This window comes from Anarrhichthys ocellatus, unplaced genomic scaffold (assembly GCF_004355925.1).
Source record: "Anarrhichthys ocellatus isolate YVR2014 unplaced genomic scaffold, GSC_Weel_1.0 scaffold40, whole genome shotgun sequence".
NCBI classification, from domain to species: domain Eukaryota; kingdom Metazoa; phylum Chordata; class Actinopteri; order Perciformes; family Anarhichadidae; genus Anarrhichthys; species Anarrhichthys ocellatus.
In genome coordinates this window covers 4,839,807-4,858,875 of record NW_022280070.1, presented here as the reverse complement: position 1 = coordinate 4,858,875, position 19,069 = coordinate 4,839,807, and the positions used below count along the sequence as shown (strand labels likewise).

Sequence of the window (19,069 nt, the reverse complement as noted above, 5' to 3'; positions counted from 1 at the left end):
AATAATGTCTTTGTATCTTATTAACATGTGTCACATGTCATAGATTTCATTAGAATATGTTTGTTTCAGTCTTTGTCAGCAGTCAGTGCCTTTCATTGATAGGAATAAATGCCATGAATATCATCTTTCTCTAAAAAGAGGGCAGTGGTTCAAGGTTTCCTGTGAAAGCCTTTCAGTCTGTCTTGACCCTGACATGTTCATTAAAAACAGCCTAATGTGCATGTCATATGTACCTGTGTTTTCTGCCCCTTGTCATATTGGTTGACTTAGAGGTTGTGCAGACAGCTCTGTCAGCTCCCCTGCATACAGCTAGATAAAATACAATAAAAAAAATGTTCTTTTTCCAAAAGTGTACATTGGTGTGAAACAAAGTGGAGTGGAAAAACGAAAGGATTGTAAGTTGTTTTTGTTTCATGGGCAGTTAATGGTTATAATTATGTTGATTTTGTAACACTTCAAAGTAACCTGATTCTCTGTACTTGGACTAAAATCCTTGATCTATTTCCCTCAATGAAGTTAAACTCAGACCTCTCTTAGGGTTTCAGCCCACGCCATGCAGCTGTGGGCTGCTGGCAGTCTCATACTTTTGCTTGTACAAACCGACACACTACGTCTCATTAGAGGGAAAATATTTGATGTCATTGTCAGTGTTTGAGCTGAGCTGCTGCCATTTGAGATTGCTGGTCTCAACATGCAGAGGAGGAAACCCAGTGATGGCTAACACAGAGGCATCAGAGGTGTGGTCGGGCATGTTCGCGCCTCCACGGTGCTGACTGCAGAAGGTTTGAGGTGCCCTGCAGACAAGGGAGGGGGACGCAGATCCTCAGGGGCCAGGCTCGCAGCTTACATGGAATACCCGCCTGCAGGCTGAGCAGGTCTTGGGAAACTTCTCAGCTTGACTTCGAGCCATGGCGTCAAAATTTTGAGTCAAACACTGGGGGTAAACTGCCAAGACATGTCTTCCACCTCTCCTAGCTCTCTCAGATTCCACTGCAAATGTTTGACCAGACCGCCTCTCTTTTTAAAGCGTGTTGGTGTGTTGCCTTTGAAGAGTGTTTGACAAAACAATTGAATCAAAAGAAGGAATGCAGCATGTGTTGCATTTTGTATTTATTTTATAAAAGGAAAGTTTTGATTTAGTGCCCTATGCAGGAATGTATAGAATTTCAACCAAATACAGTAGTTAGTTAAAAAGGGAACCATGATTCAGCATTCATCAGGCTGTGTGGAGAACTTGTAAAATACTGAGATCCATTAGACATGTTGCAATAGCAAGAAGTGCATTCAATCCTTTGATTCATTTATCTGCCGTGAGGGATTGGAAGACTTCACAGAGTGACACATACTGTGGCAGAGGTACGCAGCAGAGGCAGAGGTGGCTTCAGCCGCTCACAACAGACGTAACACCTGTCTGAGACGTTCCACAACTAGTGCCAACTGTCCCAGACATGGCAGAAGACTGCGACAAGGAGAGCTGAGATAATCCTGTCGGCGAACTTTCTGAACTTTTGCTTTCCGGACGCTTCCTCTGTTGGTTCTCATCGAAATGGCAGTTTGTTTGTTCATTCTTGAAAAGTCCAGGCCAGTTTGGTTGCAGAACTGTACCCTTGCCCACTGTCAGCCAAGGTCTTGTGGGGATGGACACACTGCGCCAGGTGTCTGCCGAACCAGATCAGAGCATTTTGGCCACGGGCAACTGTTGACTCATGGCATTTTGCAAAGGATAACTGTGCTATTATTAATTGACCTGGCAGTTGCCACCTCCATCATCAGGTCAGATAACACAGGAGATAGCTCAGCTATGCCACCAAGGAAGTCCAACTGGGAAACAAATTCTGGCCTTCACCCCTGTGACCAGCAGTGTGTGATAATTGCTGCTGCACGCTTTCTTGTATATCTTCTCCTTTCTCCGGCCTCCTCTGCAGATAGTGCTACTTTAATCCCAGCCTTATCGGCTCCTGGCTTTTAGTAAACTCAAACACCTTGGGCACCCATTGATAGGGTATCTGCAGGGAAGGAAATACACGCTGATCTGGGAATCTAAAGTTCTTGATAAACATCATCAGCGTTGGATAGGTGCCACGATTGAGTCTTAGTTTTATGCTATCATCAAGCAAAAACCACGATAAAACAACGTAATTCACGAGTATAAATGTTTCTCTTGCCGCTTGTTAAAACCTTGAGGAGCTGCTTGCATGAAATCCTAATATTCACCCTCCAACCTTTCCAACAGCACACTTGAAAAGCACATCCAATATTGAGCTCTGCTGAGTGACAACATGGTAGCCTCCATGCCTTCAGGTAAAGTGACCTCTGAGTCAGTTCAAATGACAATGAAATGCTATAAAAGCAGAGCGTGATCTCTGCAGGTCACTCTCCAGCATTTCCAATAATAGGGCCTGACCTGTAATTATGTCCGAATAACAATGGCTCATTCTCAGAGTGCTGACAAAATGTTATGACATTACCTGTTTTGTTTTTTTTCAGAGGAAAATAACAATCTTTCTGTTGCAATTGAAAAGTTAACTTCATAAGCACTAAAACGCACCCTTGCTGAAGTAAATACACGGTCTGGTATGACCATTCATATCTTGGGGGGCTACTGTTAGCAAACAGCTATTGCTGTGTTACTGAGTCATTTTTCCGACTTTCTCTACTTTTTCTAGCTTCTCACACAGATTTCAACCACATTTTTTTCCAGAGCGGAGTGAAAGACCTGGTTTGAGCAAAGTCCATCCATCTGCTGAGGAAGACTGTGTCATGTGGTTGAAAAAGCTAGTAAGTTGACCTTAAGTTAAGATTTTCTTTTAGTCACCGTTACCAAGAACGACAATGTCATTGTATGCCTAGAATGTAGTTATCAAAGAAACTCTTCTCATAAAATTTGGGAAATTAAATGAAATTATGCTGTAATTGCCACTTGTGGCCACAGAGGCTGCTGTTCTCAGACATAATTAAGTGATCTTTAGTTGCTTTTTGATTGTGTTTCTCCATTCATGACCCATATAAACATTATCATCGTACGGATATCTGGTGAAACTCCACCAACTTCCAAAGTGCATGCGCTAACATAATCAACCATTCTCAACACTCCAAAACCAATCTTTCTTGCTTTGGTTCCATGGCTTTTATCACCATTGTCTTTTTCTGAGTAACCTAATCATGTATTTTTTAATACTATGAGTCGTCTGACTACAAACAATTCCAATGTTATTGAAATAACCCTTTAGTTCCCAGACTTCATGTTTAGGTAGCTTTGAGCAGAAATGCGGTGCAAGTTGTGAAACTCTCTTCCGTCATGGATTCTTGCATGGTTGTGTCTGGAGCGTTTAGTGCTGAGTCAGACTGGCTGACAGTACTATAGCAGCTCCCTGGCACCGCTACACATGAAAAGTCCCATCCGCGGCTCTGGATGATGTCAGTGTGGCACCTCTGCCTGCACACAGAGACACTTTTCACAAAGAACCTGTATGTGCTCGGGTCTGGTCTACGTAATGGAACATTCAGCCCTCCTCCCCGCCTACCTGTTTCTATGATCAGGTGAAAATGAGACATGTCGTCTGCAGTATCATAACCTAAAAATAAACTCCAATGCGTTTCACTACTTCCCCTTGACATTCCTGTCATCTGCTCTTGTTTAAATCCTTATTTCCCATTTCCCACATGAACATTTTTAGCTCAGTAGGCTCATATTTGATTATCCTAATGAAATTGAAACATCTACAATTTTAATACATTGAAATACTTCCATTTAGAAAACACCCACATTGCTCTATTTCACAAATCCCCGGTGTCATGTTTTTTTGTCACAGCCTTTCTCTTGTTTCATTATCCTCCCACCTTAACCAGGTCCTTTCAGCAGGGCTCATTAGTTGGGACGACCGATGAAAAGGGCCATTCTTCCTACACAGTCACTGTGATACTAGAAATACGGAGTTAATGAAAGAGTGATGATATCTAATCACCTTCCAGAGGATAGCACCTGCATCAGAGCCAATACCCAAACCTCTGCTGAACGCTCACAAATGGATGGCCTACAGATGTACTTCCTCTAGCTGTTCAGCAGTGACCACGGTTATACCTTTGAAATCACTTGTTTCAGGAGAAATGGGAATATCTTGTGTGGTCGAGCAGATCTAGTCCTCTTAGGTGTTTCCACTGGGGATTTCAGTATTAGACCGCGGCAATGAGATTAATACATTTAGAAAGGGCAAGGGTGAAATGAACAATGGCATACTTCAAGGGCTTTAAACAGTGTCTTATTACAATGGGGAAAGCCAGGTCTATTCTTGATAAATCCTATTTCAGGGCAAAGGAAAAAGAGAAGGTCAACAAACTGCATTTAGTGATTGTCGACTGTATGTACACAATTTTAAATGTTCATCCTCATGTGAATTAAAATTTGGACAATGGGTCAAAGTTTTATCCTATTTAAGGACTGGTTGAGCAAAGATGGCAGGCACATTTTTGTTCAGAAACAAGAAAGCCATTGGCTTCCAATGTCTTCCAATTATATTTCTATAGGTTCTCTTTATGATATTCAGAGATAGCAGCAGACAGCTATTGTCCATGTAAAGATATCGTGGAGTAATGGCGACATGAGCAGAGAATGATGTCACTCTCCTGTGTGTGTTGTTATCCGAGCTATACCGAGCTTCTCCATTCTTTGTTTACATAGTCGGGCCTGCCGCATGTGCTTTTAGAGCATGGGCATGTATGTGAGCATGCCCCACCAGCTAGCTCATGGCAGTTGCTCTGCACTGTACTTCTCCACCCAGGATAATTTTTTAACATTGGAGTCAAGCATGAGTCAACACAATTTAAAATCAAACTTTTCAGCTATTTTCCAGTTGAGTTGTATGTATTCTGTTACTTTTGTATTCGTAGGAATCCCTAAAAATAGGGACTTTGTCTTCACTCTCGCCGCCCTTACATATTTTCATATCTTTAATTCCTCTTTTTTTGCCATCTTATGATCACTTCGCAGCATATTATTCAGGGGCCAGACGTGTAGACAGGGAGAGACGTTAGGCATAATATGTGCCAAGTATAACACAGTGCTCAGGGCTGTGTGTGTGTGTGTGTCTCCCCTCGCTCCTTCCTCCAGCTCCTTTCGGATGCTCCTGTGTTCAGGCTGGCTCGACCGCAGCAGGGAAGCTCCATCTAATTGGAGTGGCCCAGCGGTGGTGGCCCCAAACCTCCGGGAGCCAAGCTCGTGCATTCTAATGTTACACTCGAAGGAAATTGTCCTCCACTATTTCCTGAGATCCAATATTTTGGTTTCAGCTTGGTTACCATTCTTGGTGGGAGAAAGAAAACTGTAGCTAGATTTGCTGCAGAGCTCAGTGGTGTCCTGTCTGTGATAAGCTGTGTCCTGGTACTGTGTGGTGAGTTTACCACAGGCTAGTTAGCTGGCAAACCCCCGGGTTATTGACTCGGTGTTATCATGAATGGAGGGAAGTTGGAGGAGAGTCAATAGGAATTAATAACAATAGATTTGGATAATCACAAAATTAGCCTGTTGAATGGAACTACAGCATGTTTAAGCTGTTCTGACATACAATTTGTACTAGCCATTAAAAAATGTCCACAATAAAGCTATGATGTTCACACCAACTATTTATATCTTCTCATTCACTTCAATGAACGAACCCCGACATGGAGATCTCTGGCACAAACAAAACGTAGGGTTGTGCAGTAAAAAAGTCAAACCAGACTCACTGTTTGCCGCACCACAATCAATGTTGATTAGCAACGCACTGCGCACGCCAAACAAATACCTGCAATCCCGCATTCATGGTCGATAATTTCATAACATGAATGGGGAATTTTGCCTTTACCTCACAATCATTGACGCAGACGATACAATGACTTTCCAGAGCTGTAAAATCTTCATGGTTTTATAAACTGCTGAGTAGTGTTTTTGATGTCTGATAAACCTAAAAAACTCATGGATGTGTTATTTGAACTGGACTTCCTGGATTGAATTTCATCTTCTTGATGATACGTGTAACAACACACCCACACAAAGACACTGCTATGTTTGGCCTGACTGCCCTCAAAACAATGTGTCTAAATAATCTCACTATTCTGACATCAGAAGAAATGATTTTAACCGCTTAGACACTGTCCATCTCCGGAAAATCAACCATGTTCTCATTGTTTCCTTTGGATTTATCACTGTATTCATAGGGTAGACTTTCAATAGTGACTCAGGTGTGTGGTTTCAATTGTCATTGGTGAAAGCAGATGGCGGCTCTTACTTTGAATCTAGGAAGTTCAGAGAGATGTATTTACACAAAGATGAGGTTTTGTTTGTCCCGTTCTCACAGCTTACGCTCAGTCTGGGCAACAAACAGCCTCTGACTCATCAAACAGGTTATCAGGAAGCTGTGACCCTCTTATCGCACCGCCGTGCACACGCTGTAATTAAAAATCTAGAGTTACCTGCAGCACCTACACCTCAGCGCACTCCTGTGGCCTGAAACTGTGGCTCCAGTCCTTAGTTTGGTTGAAGTTGCTCACTGAGGCCTAACTCTTTAATAATGGGTGTCTATACAGAAGGACGTGCAGATGGCAAACCCAGGGAAGGAGCAGATGAAGTCTATTGGGGAAGTGTAAAGTTTGGTCAGTAAACCCAATCCAAGTCTCTTGGGTCGCCACTTAAAGTTGTGCATGAGAACAGGAAGGAAAAGGAACACCTCTGCATGTTTCTCATCAGCCTAAAGATCACAAGCCAAGGGAGGGAGAGGGTGCGACACAAGACGCCTGTAGTTCTACTGGGGGCTTTGATTTACAGTTAAAGGTAAAGGCTAATGGTGAGGAAAAACAACAACGTGGAAACATGACAGAGAATATGAGATGGAAGAGGTAGGAGAGCAGCATTTCACTTGAGCTGAGGGAAGACAATTTAAGTATGAGAATCAAGATAATAAGCACTGCCATTTGGCCTTGAGTTGGCATTTGGTTTTATTTGTGGTAACCAGACTGGATCTACAGAATTACATGTTCTGATTGTTAACACATCTAACTGTTTTAATACACTCAGGAGCCAAAATGTAGGTGAGCATTAAGGTGAAAATGTTTTAGGTGTGACAAGGGAGAATCTTTGTCTTCGGCGGTGACAGGACATACACAGGCACCTCCTCAACAGGCGCCAGCTGATTTTTATCGTTGAAAACTGACTCCGCTTCCCAAACCTCTTTACTCTCTGGGGTTCTGCATACATTTCCTATTGAGACAAATGATAACAGTTCATTCTGTATCAGCTTATTCCAAATCTACCATCAACAGTCTCAGTTAGGAAGCTTATATCTCTGCTTTAATACAACCGTGTTGTTTTTATGAAAATAAATATTTTTAAAAAACGACAATCTATTGGACTTTATGAACTGGCACTTCATTAAGTACTTCCACCAGAACCTTTTGGATTAGAATCGCCAATCAAATGTGACTAATAATTAAATAAATAAATTATAATTTGTGTAGACCATAGTGAATATAATGTGAAATTTGCCCAGCGATTTGCCCACTGATCCAATAACAAATATATTTTGTTTGTGTTGTTTCTTATTCATTTTCATTCTTTAAGAGAGTCCAGTGTTACTAACCTTGGCTCCAGGGTTCTTCAAGGCAATATAAACAACATTAATAATCCACATCCACGATACAGTATTCAGATAAAAGTTGTTTATTTGTTATGGCAACATTTTTATTTTCTTAAAATGGGCCGCTTATGAATATTTATCAGCTAACGGTTAATGTAATCCTTTTACTGTACTTGCCTGGCATCCTGTCATGTGCTGAGTGAAATCTGGATTCCATCAAGTCCTGTGTAGTGCATTACTCAAAATCCACTCAAAAGTGAATTACTTTCTTTTTTTTAAAATCAGACCTTCATGACATTCAACAGTAACAGGCTCATATCCTTTTTGGAGGACTCCACAGTGTTAATGATAGGCCATTTGATTGTAGGCTGGTAGTTGCAGGCCAGATATTGCCCTGCAGGCTGTAACAGATATGATGGACCTCAGGGCCTTACTCCAAACATTGAGGTTTGGCTGATCTACAGGGTGCCAATGGGGGTTAAACCTGCTTTCACACATTGGGAGAGACTGCAAAAGCAGTGTCAATTACATAATAAGGATCTCATCCATGTACAGCCACCCCACATGACAGCTAGTCTTTTTTCTCTTATTATATTATTATCACCTTGGGAGTTCAGTGATGGTTTGGCATTATTGTACTGTAAATTGGTTAAATGTGGACACAAGTGTCTCATATGAGGCTGCACAAGAACTCTTCAGGGATGCCAGTTAGCACTTCTAGTTCTATTCTGAACAATTGAAGTATTATTTATTTTTTAGGGACATATGTACTACAACTTCTACATCACTGTGGGGGTTGTCATCTGCACAATTCAGTTCATTGTAGAGAAGTGTGGTTCTTGTTTTGATTAGGTTTTATGATATAACTGATGTCGATGTTTGAGGAGTACTATATTTGAAATAGATTAAATATGGCTTTTAACTCATGTCATACAAAAAATAAGAATAACCCAAAAGAGCTATGTCAATGTAATATTAAGGAAAGTCATGTTTACATAAGAATTGTTTCAAAAATGTCATATGAAGACAAGAAGGTTTTTGTTCATGCACAATATGGTTTGACTTTTACGCAAGATGACATGCTATCTATGGCCTATAAATGGTCTATGAAATCATGAAACTCTATATTTTCTGTTCTGTTGACTTTCACAGAAGGGACTTGATCTACAAAAGTCTGTAATCAAAGGAAATACAGACACAGACTAACGTCTCAGTCCCTGTCTGTGCCAGCTTTCTGAGCCAAGAACAGGGGAAACAAAGCAGGGCACAGAATAACGATGAGGTCCTCGAGGCTGAGGCGCGCAGCCGCCAGATGAAGTTTACTTAACTGATCCGACCATAAAATCCAGAGTTTGATTAGCGAGGCTGCCTGAAGCAGTCACATTAGCCAAAGGAAGCCTAATCATCATCATCATTGCTGGACTCTTCATTTCACCTCCCTGTTGCGCTGGACTCAGTGCACTGGCCCCATTCCATTACTGTTTTTTTTTCTTTCTGCCAGCATCACTATACAACTGATGTAGTGTCCTTTCCAAAATCAAAGTCATAAAAAATGGCTTTGCCTTCAATGCTCTGCACCACCTCTTTCCTGTTCTCCTCCTCCCCCGCCACCCTAAAGCTGTCAGCCTCGGCTGCTGTTCCCCTGAGGGCAAATCCAGCCTATGAAATCTCACAGCCAGTCACTCAGCCAGACAACTGCAGGCTGGACAGCTCTCGTGGTCTATCATGCTGCCATACGGTTTCTATAACACTCAACAACTGATCGCCATTTTACAGTTGTCTCGCCAATTATTGCTTGTCCTTTGCAAAATGTGAGGGATTGCATATGAACGAGTACAATACTCTAAAACCAGCAGCAGATGTGTGTGCACAGGCTGCCTCGGTGAGACGGGTCAGTGAAGTTGCCACTTGAGACTTTGATATCAACAGTCTTGCTGCCATGAAAACATGTATGAAATAAATGTATCTGTAAGCTGATAAATCATTGTGTGCCTGTTTCAACTAACATGGGGTTTTGTTTTCAACCTTCATAGTCCATGGCCCCTTGTGCTTGTTGGCCCCGTGTACCTACTTTAAGAAATGTTGAAGGTACCAACATCTCGAGAAACAAAGGCCAGGTAACTAGGATAAAACCCAAATTGTAAGAAATCATAGTTTTCCCAATCTCCGTTTCATCTCTTTGATGGCACTTATGGCAATAAGCAGTAATTGCAGGTGTGTTTTTAGATCTCCCTTTCCAAAGATAGCTGCTTGTGATTTTTCCTGGTCAGTAAGGCTGCAAAGGCAAAGCCTTTCATCAATGGGCTACAGGCTCAATCACCATTGTGTTACATCACTTGGCGACAAGATGGTGACTTTTACAGGTCTGTGGCCAGATGCTTATTCCTGGCTTTTGCATGAAAGATGGCCCCTATACGCCCATCCACCTCGTTTGCTTAAGGGCTCACTCAACCACTACTTCGGACATTGGCACTGAACGTTGGCATTGGATGCACATTGTGAGGAACTGAATTGTCCAATATCAACGTTATTGCCGTAGGGATAGCCTGACAGCCCCATTATCATCACTACGGCACTAAGACAAGTTGTAGATGGTTTATTTTACAGATCTTTAGGAAAGGAAACGATACGCATCGTTGTTAACATAATTTGGCTTTCACTCCCCTACAGCCAATCAGATTCACTTAAACCAACAGAGAACAGGCCCCAGTAGCTGATTTCTTCGTCTAACCCCCGCCACCAACCTCCCATCCCTTGCCTCAGTGGGCACTTATATTCAATTTGTCAGTCGCTCTCATTAAACATGCAAAATCGGGAGGCCCTCCACTCTACATTTCAGTGGCACGGCTAACCAGGTCAGAGTTCATCTGAGGACGGCTTTCGGCATTCCATCTTGTTTGGAGAAGGTACGGTGCAGACTAGAAAACATAAGGAATATGAAATATGTCAAAGCTGAAAACTACAAGTGTGAATTCTAACCTAAAAGAGAATAGATGCTACACACATATTCCGAGCTTTGAATTCCGATCCAAAGAAGAATTGAATGATGCTTTATTTCTACCCTCGCTGAGGAGCTCAGTCTCTCATTGGGTTTAACATCATCAACATTGGATTTAAGTATGTGCCTAGACCCTCTATTAGGTACTTTTGTTAAGTTTGACATTTAAACACAATTACCCCTGAAATAATTTCACTCGGAGCAGATTTGTCTGACGTTTCAGTTATTAGAATGCTCACTTTTATTTGTTTCATCTCTGTTGTTGCAGTGATGTCTTCCTCTTTTATTCCAACCTTTCCACAATTGCTAATTACATTTTATCATCGCCACAAATTCCAAGTATTGACCTCAACTTACATGCTTGAATCCTTAAAAGTACAAAGAAGGTCCACTTCATACGGAGTTGTGTATGGACATGGTCATAGCAGCCACTTGTGAAGTTAATATGTCCTGTAAAAACACTGAAAGGGATATTTATTACATCTTTATGCATTAGAGGACTTTATTTTATGAGGATTTTATGCTTCCTTGGGGTGACTATAACATTTAGCTCTATTTTAGTGTACTTTTTATTTGTATTTGCGCAGCTTTTACCACCAACTATTCCTTCTCTTACCCTCAAACATCATGTACCATTATGTGTGTTGGTCCTTTCTTAATTTGTATTATTGAGCTGTACTTTGTGGAATCGGCGTAGAGTGGCAGACAAAGAGACGCTCCTGCTTTGCAGCTTTTACACTACTTTCTCAGCTAATTTTCAGCCTCGCAGGCATCCTCATGCAGAGAGGTTTGAGCTGTAATGCATGTGCTTGGCAGTCATTTCTCCATTTGCTTCCAGATGTTGCTTGGCTGAAGCACAGCACACTTGTCAAATGAAACCTGGTGACGTTTCAGTGGCAATTACTCTCTTTGTGCTCAAGTGGAACTACACACATGTGAATGTGCACAGGCACACACACACACACACCCACTCTCAGGAAGAGATCTGCCAACAAATCTTCATTTGCCAGGAAGTAATTGTTTCCATGTAGCTTTATAAGATGCAAAACTCAACAGATTTTCTGTGCTAAATGCAGAATGAATGCATAAGTTACACTGTATAAAACATGCAGGGTTACTCTGCTGTATGAATACTTGAATATTCTATTGGTCGTCCCGCCTGAGTTGATGCTGCACCTCTGTGAAATTATTTGAGGATAATGTCATGTTCGAGTCACGGTCAATTACTGAAGTTTGATCGTGACAGTAGTTTTCTGTTTATTTTAAATATGATGGAAACATTGGCAGCTGCTTGGATTTTCATCTGACTTTTCTTGGTCCACCCCGTGAGGAGTTTGAGTTAGTGGCAGAGGAAAAGGGTGGAGTGAGAACACAGAATAGAAGGGGTGGTGTGATGATCGGGAGGGGCGTGGTTGGTCTGACATCCAACTCCTTAGCACACTTACTCAGGGTGGTGATGTTTTCCTCGTGTCGGCCTGGAAGCTGGTCATGAAACTTTCCAGTCACTCTCTGTTTGCTTCATTATTGGGACATTCTGCACACGCAGCTCTGTGACGATGTGACTGGCACAGTATTAGACACTTTGTCTCTGGTATACTGATATCACTGGATTGCAAACAATCACTTCTTCTCCAGCTTGCATTGTAAATCACATGTAGACCAAACATCTAGTTTTGCAGCATCTGTGCTCTTATCTCTGATCTTCATCAAATACATTTCCTGATAGGACTTCCCACTCAAAGTGATCACATTCAAAATATTATCACCACATCTTTACGTCCATTTGGCTCAACACAGAGAGTAAGAATGAGCCCAGTGGTGGTTTTATGGCTCCTGGTTTTATAAGACAAGGGTGGGATGGTGGAGGTGAGGGGGAGTCAGGTCCTTTAACAGGCACTTGGGGTTTGATGGCTGCTGAGGAGCTACTTGAGGAGTTGTGTCATTTTACAGCTGGGGTTTTAGAAGCGAAGGGCTAAGTTACATCCAGGACCTCAGCTGTGTTTCAGGCTGCCAGATGGAAATGTGAGTCACACGGATGATGCCGTCCTCCTGTTGTGTAGGACAGTGTTGGACTGTGGATGTAGTCTGCGTGTGAAAACCTAAATAAACCTACCGTGGGTTTTAGGAAGGGAAATACAAACACCTGTCGCCTGGGTGTCAAACACCAGCAACCAATTAGACACTCGTGGAAATAAGGAAATGGGAAGTTTACTACTTTAACTACTGAAATTTGCATTTTTTTCTGAGCCTGAATTTTGTGTCTTCATAATGTAAAATTTGTATTTATTGCATATTTTATAATGTTTTGTAATTTCTTTCCCACACTTTTATTATTTAAGTGACTTTAAATGTTACATGCATAAATAGATAAATAAAATGGCACTGTGATTGCTCATTACATCAAAGGTTAAGGCTAAACAAACACTTTACACTTCATATCACAGAAGCTCAAAGACCTAGTCGCCCTGAAAACCTAAAGAGATGCAACAGTCTCACTTAGCACTTGCGTTTCTAAGTAGTAAATCTGTTTGTTTGCTCTCGGCAAACACCCTGAGCCTAAAAACAGAAGGGCTCGCACACTTTTCTCTCTATGTGATGGTAGAGGAGGTGCTGATGCGCACTCATTAACCTTCTGAAAGTATAGGCAATGGATAGAAAAACTTGAAAAATAAAAGATCTCTCTGTCTTTGCAATAAAGAGCCCCTGATTGCTACAAAGGTTCAACTTCAATACTGTCGTCTGTCTGTAGAGTATCTCTTTCTTGAGTCGTGTTGAGGTGCATTGGACTGTCCAATGGATAAATTATCACCAGTCCCAGTGTAGAGTAGTTGTCCCAGCTGTAAACCACCAGGAGCTTAGTGCTTAGTTAGAGGTCAGAGGTTAATGTGGTGCTAGAGGCAATACAAGAAACTGTCCTAAATATAGGCCTTTATATGTAGTCAGGACTGTCATTTGACCCCAGGGACTCTGGGATAGACATTTAAGAGCTGATTTGTCTCAGTTTGTTGACAGAGGACACTGGTGGTAATTTTGTAATTTTAGTGGGAACTGTTATTTTCTTCAGATAGAGTGAGTTGTCACACTTATCGACAGCTCACTAATAAATACTGTATCTAAACATGTATGGAGTGTTTATTAAGTAAAACGAAATTCAGTTATTGAGGCTAACAATGGACTAATGTTTCCAATTAGAATATATAAATAAAGACAGAACAAGCATCTGTTGGTAATTGACCTTGTAGCACAGAGCCTGGCAGCGGCTTTGAGAGAAGCAACACTTTTCTCCCTGGCTCTCAGAAAAAGCTGGCCTACAGCAGAGACAATTATCAGAGGCCATGTCCCGCGAGTTCAGCAGCTCTACATGCAGACCACCTTAACTGCTGTGAAATGCTGGCCTGATCAGGCCTTCCTGTTTCCTCCTGTGTGAGCATGCACGGCTCAGTTGCAAAGCAAGCACAGAGATGCTACGTGTCGGGATTGCTTCTAGTCCCGCAGTCAGCCAACTGTGTTGAGACAGATTGCACTTTTGCTCGGACCTGACATCTCGGGGCATCTGCGTCTTGCCAAGGAGCCTTCAGAGACGAGGAGGGAAAGGGACTGCCCTGTGAGCCTGCCTCGTCTCAGCGTCCACCCGCTCAGGCTTGCTTTCCTGGCCAGGGCTCTTAATTGTGTCTCTGGGTGAAGTGGTAGCGGCCCAGCGGTGTGTGTGTGTGTGTGTGTGTGTGTGTGTGATGTGAATAAGACCACACACAATCACATGCATTTACACATATGCACATTCACACAAATGCTGTCATACCGAGGCCTGAATGAATGACCATCACAGTTGTAATTGGACATAACTATTTTTGGATATTTGTGGTCCACAGAACTGTAAGTCCCTGATACACAGCAGGGACTAGCAGCAGGAAGACCATAGGATTAGTCCTGGTTTGGCTAATGCCTGGAAGGTTTAACTAAATACCAGGGGCAGATACCTTTACAACATATCTCAACTCAATTCAAAAGTGATGTCCAGTATTATGCCAAAGCCAATCTTCAATGGGTTTGGATTCTTACTTTAATTTAACCCATATGCAGCATGAGACCAAATTGTCCTATGTTCACACACTTAAGGGTTTACTTAGAGTACTTATAGGGTTCTGTATATATCAAAGATGATTTCATCCTTACAATGCTAGATTTTGAGAACACCTCCTGTTAAATATGGTGCGTATATACAGTAAGCAGAGCCAGAAATAGATTCACAGCAAGTCTCCTCCTTCCCGCCTTCATCAGAAGACTATCCCATAACAGTGATGTCAAAAAGTCTTCCTCACACCTAGCTGAAAGCATTCAGCGCTGGCTCAGGCTGACCACAGTCTGGCCAGCTTCCTGTCTGACCATCTTGGGCAATGCAAAGAGACGGGCAGCAAACACGGATGCATCCACCTGTTAACATAGCCATGTCACAGGGGCCAAATACAGCAGGGCTCAGCTCCAGATGGAGAGACACTTGTGAGATACAGAGATACAGTTGAATTCTATTTATATGTAGAAAAGTCGAAAGAAAATGCTAACAGTAACAGAGTAGCCTGAAAATATACTATACTTCGTTCCAGTTTTGGCTCTCACTGCTTTGTGTAACATGTGTTTTATGAAATCATTTGACCATGAAATACAGTTGTAATGAATGACAGTACTAGCAGTGGACTCTCCAAAGCATGTCCAGACTGGTCACTGCTGAGGGGCTCCATAGTATTTGGCTCAAACTGAGCCTTTTCCAGTCTCCACTTGTCAGATTCTTTAATTGGGGAAGTCCGACCACCTACGTAAATGTATCTTATGCGTGTGCATGCAGCCGACCGGCCGTCGTGTTTATGTAGTGGTAATTGGTGGACAGGTGGGATGAAGGCCTGTTGTTTTGCTTAACCTTCTCTGTGGTAATTCAGAACCCGGCTAGACCTTGCTTAACCCCCTGACTTTAGCCCCAATCAACACATGGATATTAGGCACCATGTAACCTCTGCCTTTGTGTATCTGAGAACCGGTTTGTGGTAAAAACCTGTCAAAATATCCCACTCTCATTTCTGTTCGGCGACAGCAACAAGACCTCTACAGTAATTTCCAGAAATCTGTCCAAATTGCTTAAGTCTTAAATTATCTATAATTGGCCCCTGCGTTGGGTTACTGGGGATAGCCTCCAATCATGTGGTGGGAAGCAGAAAGGGCTCTAGTCACTTCCAGCTGGTAAATGATGTCCTAACGGGTGCTTACCAACATCACGCCAGTTGCCAAAGGTTACCACGGATGAATATTAGCACCATGTGAGGTTTATTTTACTAAATGGCACCGGCACTTATGGTGGCAAGCCACACTCAATGACTATGAATGATTTCACTACTGGTACAATGCTGACTTGTCTGACTTGTCTGACTTGTCTGACTTGTCGATTTCTCTTGTACGACGAGTCAGCATTCCGCACCCTCATACCTTTGTGAATGTCACCTTGCATGTCTGCGTTTAGGATCCACCTTGAGTTCTGCTTTGCAATTGAAGATTCACTGATGTGGGTGTTCTCAATATTACTAAGTGAACCCCAACAGCTAGAAGTCTCCCTGCGCTATGCCAGTATTATCTTTTTAGTACCTGACTCACCTAGTAACCTGAACTCTCTAAATAGCAATGATAACAGGCTTCTCTGCATGGGGTCACACTGCATTAGGGGTCAGGGTGAAACAGACTGTGTCTTTGTGCTTTGCCAATGAAGTTTAGGACCAGGGCTAATCAGGGGGGCGAAAGCGTACACCACTCCAAATCAGCTCCAGCCAGGCCAGCTGAATTTATCTCAAACTTATTAACTTTGCTCAGGGCTCAAATTGAAACCAGCTCGGGTGCTCACGCTCTAGAGGTGCTGAGTGTGAGAAGTGACAGTATGATTTACAGGGGGGAACCATGCCGCAGATGCTGCAGAGTGAAGGACCGGTCGGGATGGAGGGAGGGGGTGAGGTGAAGTGTTTTCATCAGACAGGAAACGCTGTAACTCTGGAAAGTGATTACTCTGTTAGTTTCAAAATGACAGAAAAACCTTCAGGACTGCAGCTCATGATGACAACATCACTACGCAACACATTCTCACGCCCATTCAACCAAATAAACCAGCTTGGTCAGATGCACTGAGCTTCAACAAAAAAAAGATTGTTTCTTCTTTCTTTAGCCTCAATAGAGAACAGTGTGTTTGTGTTTCTTTCTGAAGTTGCAGATGGCACATTCTCTAAACTGGCACATAAAGTTTCACTGGCTGGCAATAATTTTTTTTATTATCCCTGACCTAGGCTTTACGAGAGAGTCTCTAAACATATAAATCCTCGGTGATCTTCTCCAGTGCGCTTTCAATGTCTCCTTATTTTTAGCCTCTAAAAAGCATCTACCAATGCTTAGGATGAGCCCACAGATGGCCTTTATAGAAAATGCTTATGAATCCTCTCTTGTTGATCTTTACCAGTAGTAGTCAGATAGTGTATGTGTATGGCTCTGGTGGAGCATGCCTGTGTGCATGCTCATCCCTCCCCTCTTCCTGGGCTTTGTTAGGCCAGGTGTGCCTATTCTCAGTGCAGTGCCCGGGGAGCCGTGAGAACGCAAGTACCGGCCCTTCTCTCCCTCCTCTATCTGATTTATTTCAGCCTCTATGGTATTTTAGCAAACAAAAGTTCTACTCAATATTGATCTGATCTCTCCCATTTCCCCACTCCGCTCTCTTTGTTTTGCTCAGGTCTAGGGTGGCTGCTTTAAATCAGGCCCTCTTGACATTTGCTTAATGTCTAATTAGCCATGGGTGGGCATGGCCTTTGATTATAGGAAGTGCCTGGAGGTGGGGCTGCAAAGACGACTGAATTTTTGACAAAACACCACAGTCTGATCAATCATTGCCTGACACATTGTTTTGTCCTTAATTTAAGAGTGCTTGGTTTAGGCATATGTCCTCTTAGTCACCTTATTCGGAGTTCAAATGATGTGATTTCCTCTCACCAGCCCATGTGCCACTTTTCCTGGGCCGTGATGCGTGTCTCTATAGATCCACTTACATTGACTCCAGGGTGTACTGCGATAAAATCATCAATCTGGAGTGCACTGAGTTGATACAGATAGATAAACCTCATTTTTTTTTAATTAATCCAATTTTAGCAAATTAAACCTTCAATAATCGTCTCACTGCCTGGTCATCCCTGTCTGTGTCTGCTAATATTTTGGTGAAAAAATGTGAGGAAAGAATTTCAGTAGTTCGGTAAAATGTTAACTGATACTTGCCTAAACTTATTACGTGTTATGGTCTTAAAGAGGACCTTCGTGGGTGTTGTATTGCCAAGAGTTTTTAGATACAGAGCCTTAACAATAAAGTTTTCTCACTCCGGCTCTTCCAGCCTTCAAGGCTTCCCCCTCTATCCCAAACACTGGCCAGATGGCTGGAAAGTTGACTTTATTTAAATCTGGTAATTCCGGCTTTTTTTCCTACCCCCCCACACACAACGCCCGGCTCCCACCCCACCACCAGTCCTCCGCCTCTCTATCTTCTCTCTGAAGATCACGGCAGTGGTGTGCCAGCGGGTAACAGCCTCAGCTTAGAGTGGACATGTGAGAATGACACTGTGATGACATGCTTCTACGGAAGGGATTAGAGAGAGAGAGAGAGAGAGAGAGAGAGGTGAAAGAAGTGAAACATTGAAAACAACAATTGATTTACTCATGAAGAGAGATATTGGTTAAATAATTAACATGATTCTGTTTCCTGCACAATAATACACATTTACATATTTTGATAATGGTAGATGATGAAGAAGTAAAATGCATCTTTGAAACTGTGAAAAAACAGAAGCAACATTTGTATTAATTAGTGTACACATAGCAGCCTTTTTGAGCTGTTTCGCATCATTACTGCACCTGACTCTTCTTGTCTATTTAAACTGTCATCCCACCTGCAGCCCATACTTCAGTGGGTGCCTTTCATCTCGCCATCCTCCTTCGAGCGAGACCCCACACTGACAGAGTAATGTCCCTTATTAAATCCCTCATTAAAATGAGGGTTATGGGTCAACCAGCAGGCCACAGTCATTAAGGCCAATTGTTGGCTTGTGATCATCCTCCTTTCTTGGAAAAAACATTTTTCAGTATTTTATACCTCGCATTTCTTTTAGTTTTATTTTTTTTTATTTTTCATGACACATTAAACACCTGTAACATTCAAGTTGTTGTTACCAGAACGCTTGAGGGTATCAGGTCTGCTACGTGAAGCAAAGAGTATAAAATTTACAACAAAGCCTCTGACATCACTGTTGTGTGCCATGAGACCCCCTTGTACACCGCATCTATCCCAGTTCTCCCTGTGTCACTCTTTCAATACTCCCCACCTTAGCAGGTCTGTCTTTTAAGCAACCCCTTTTCTGAAAAGAGAGTAGCCCACTTCAGTAGTCCTCCACTGTGCGGCCAT

At 42.4% G+C, this 19,069-nt stretch overlaps 1 long non-coding RNA gene across 1 annotated transcript in view; it reads left to right on the top strand.

Annotated features, from left to right (window-relative positions):
- The window catches only part of LOC116394485 (uncharacterized), a 59,849-nt gene that overhangs the window by 3,242 nt on the left and 37,538 nt on the right, over window positions 1–19,069 (top strand). The window contains exon 2 of the long non-coding RNA XR_004213467.1: window positions 2,702–2,778. This is a non-coding gene — a long non-coding RNA (uncharacterized LOC116394485). The remainder of the gene's footprint in view (window positions 1–2,701; window positions 2,779–19,069) is intronic.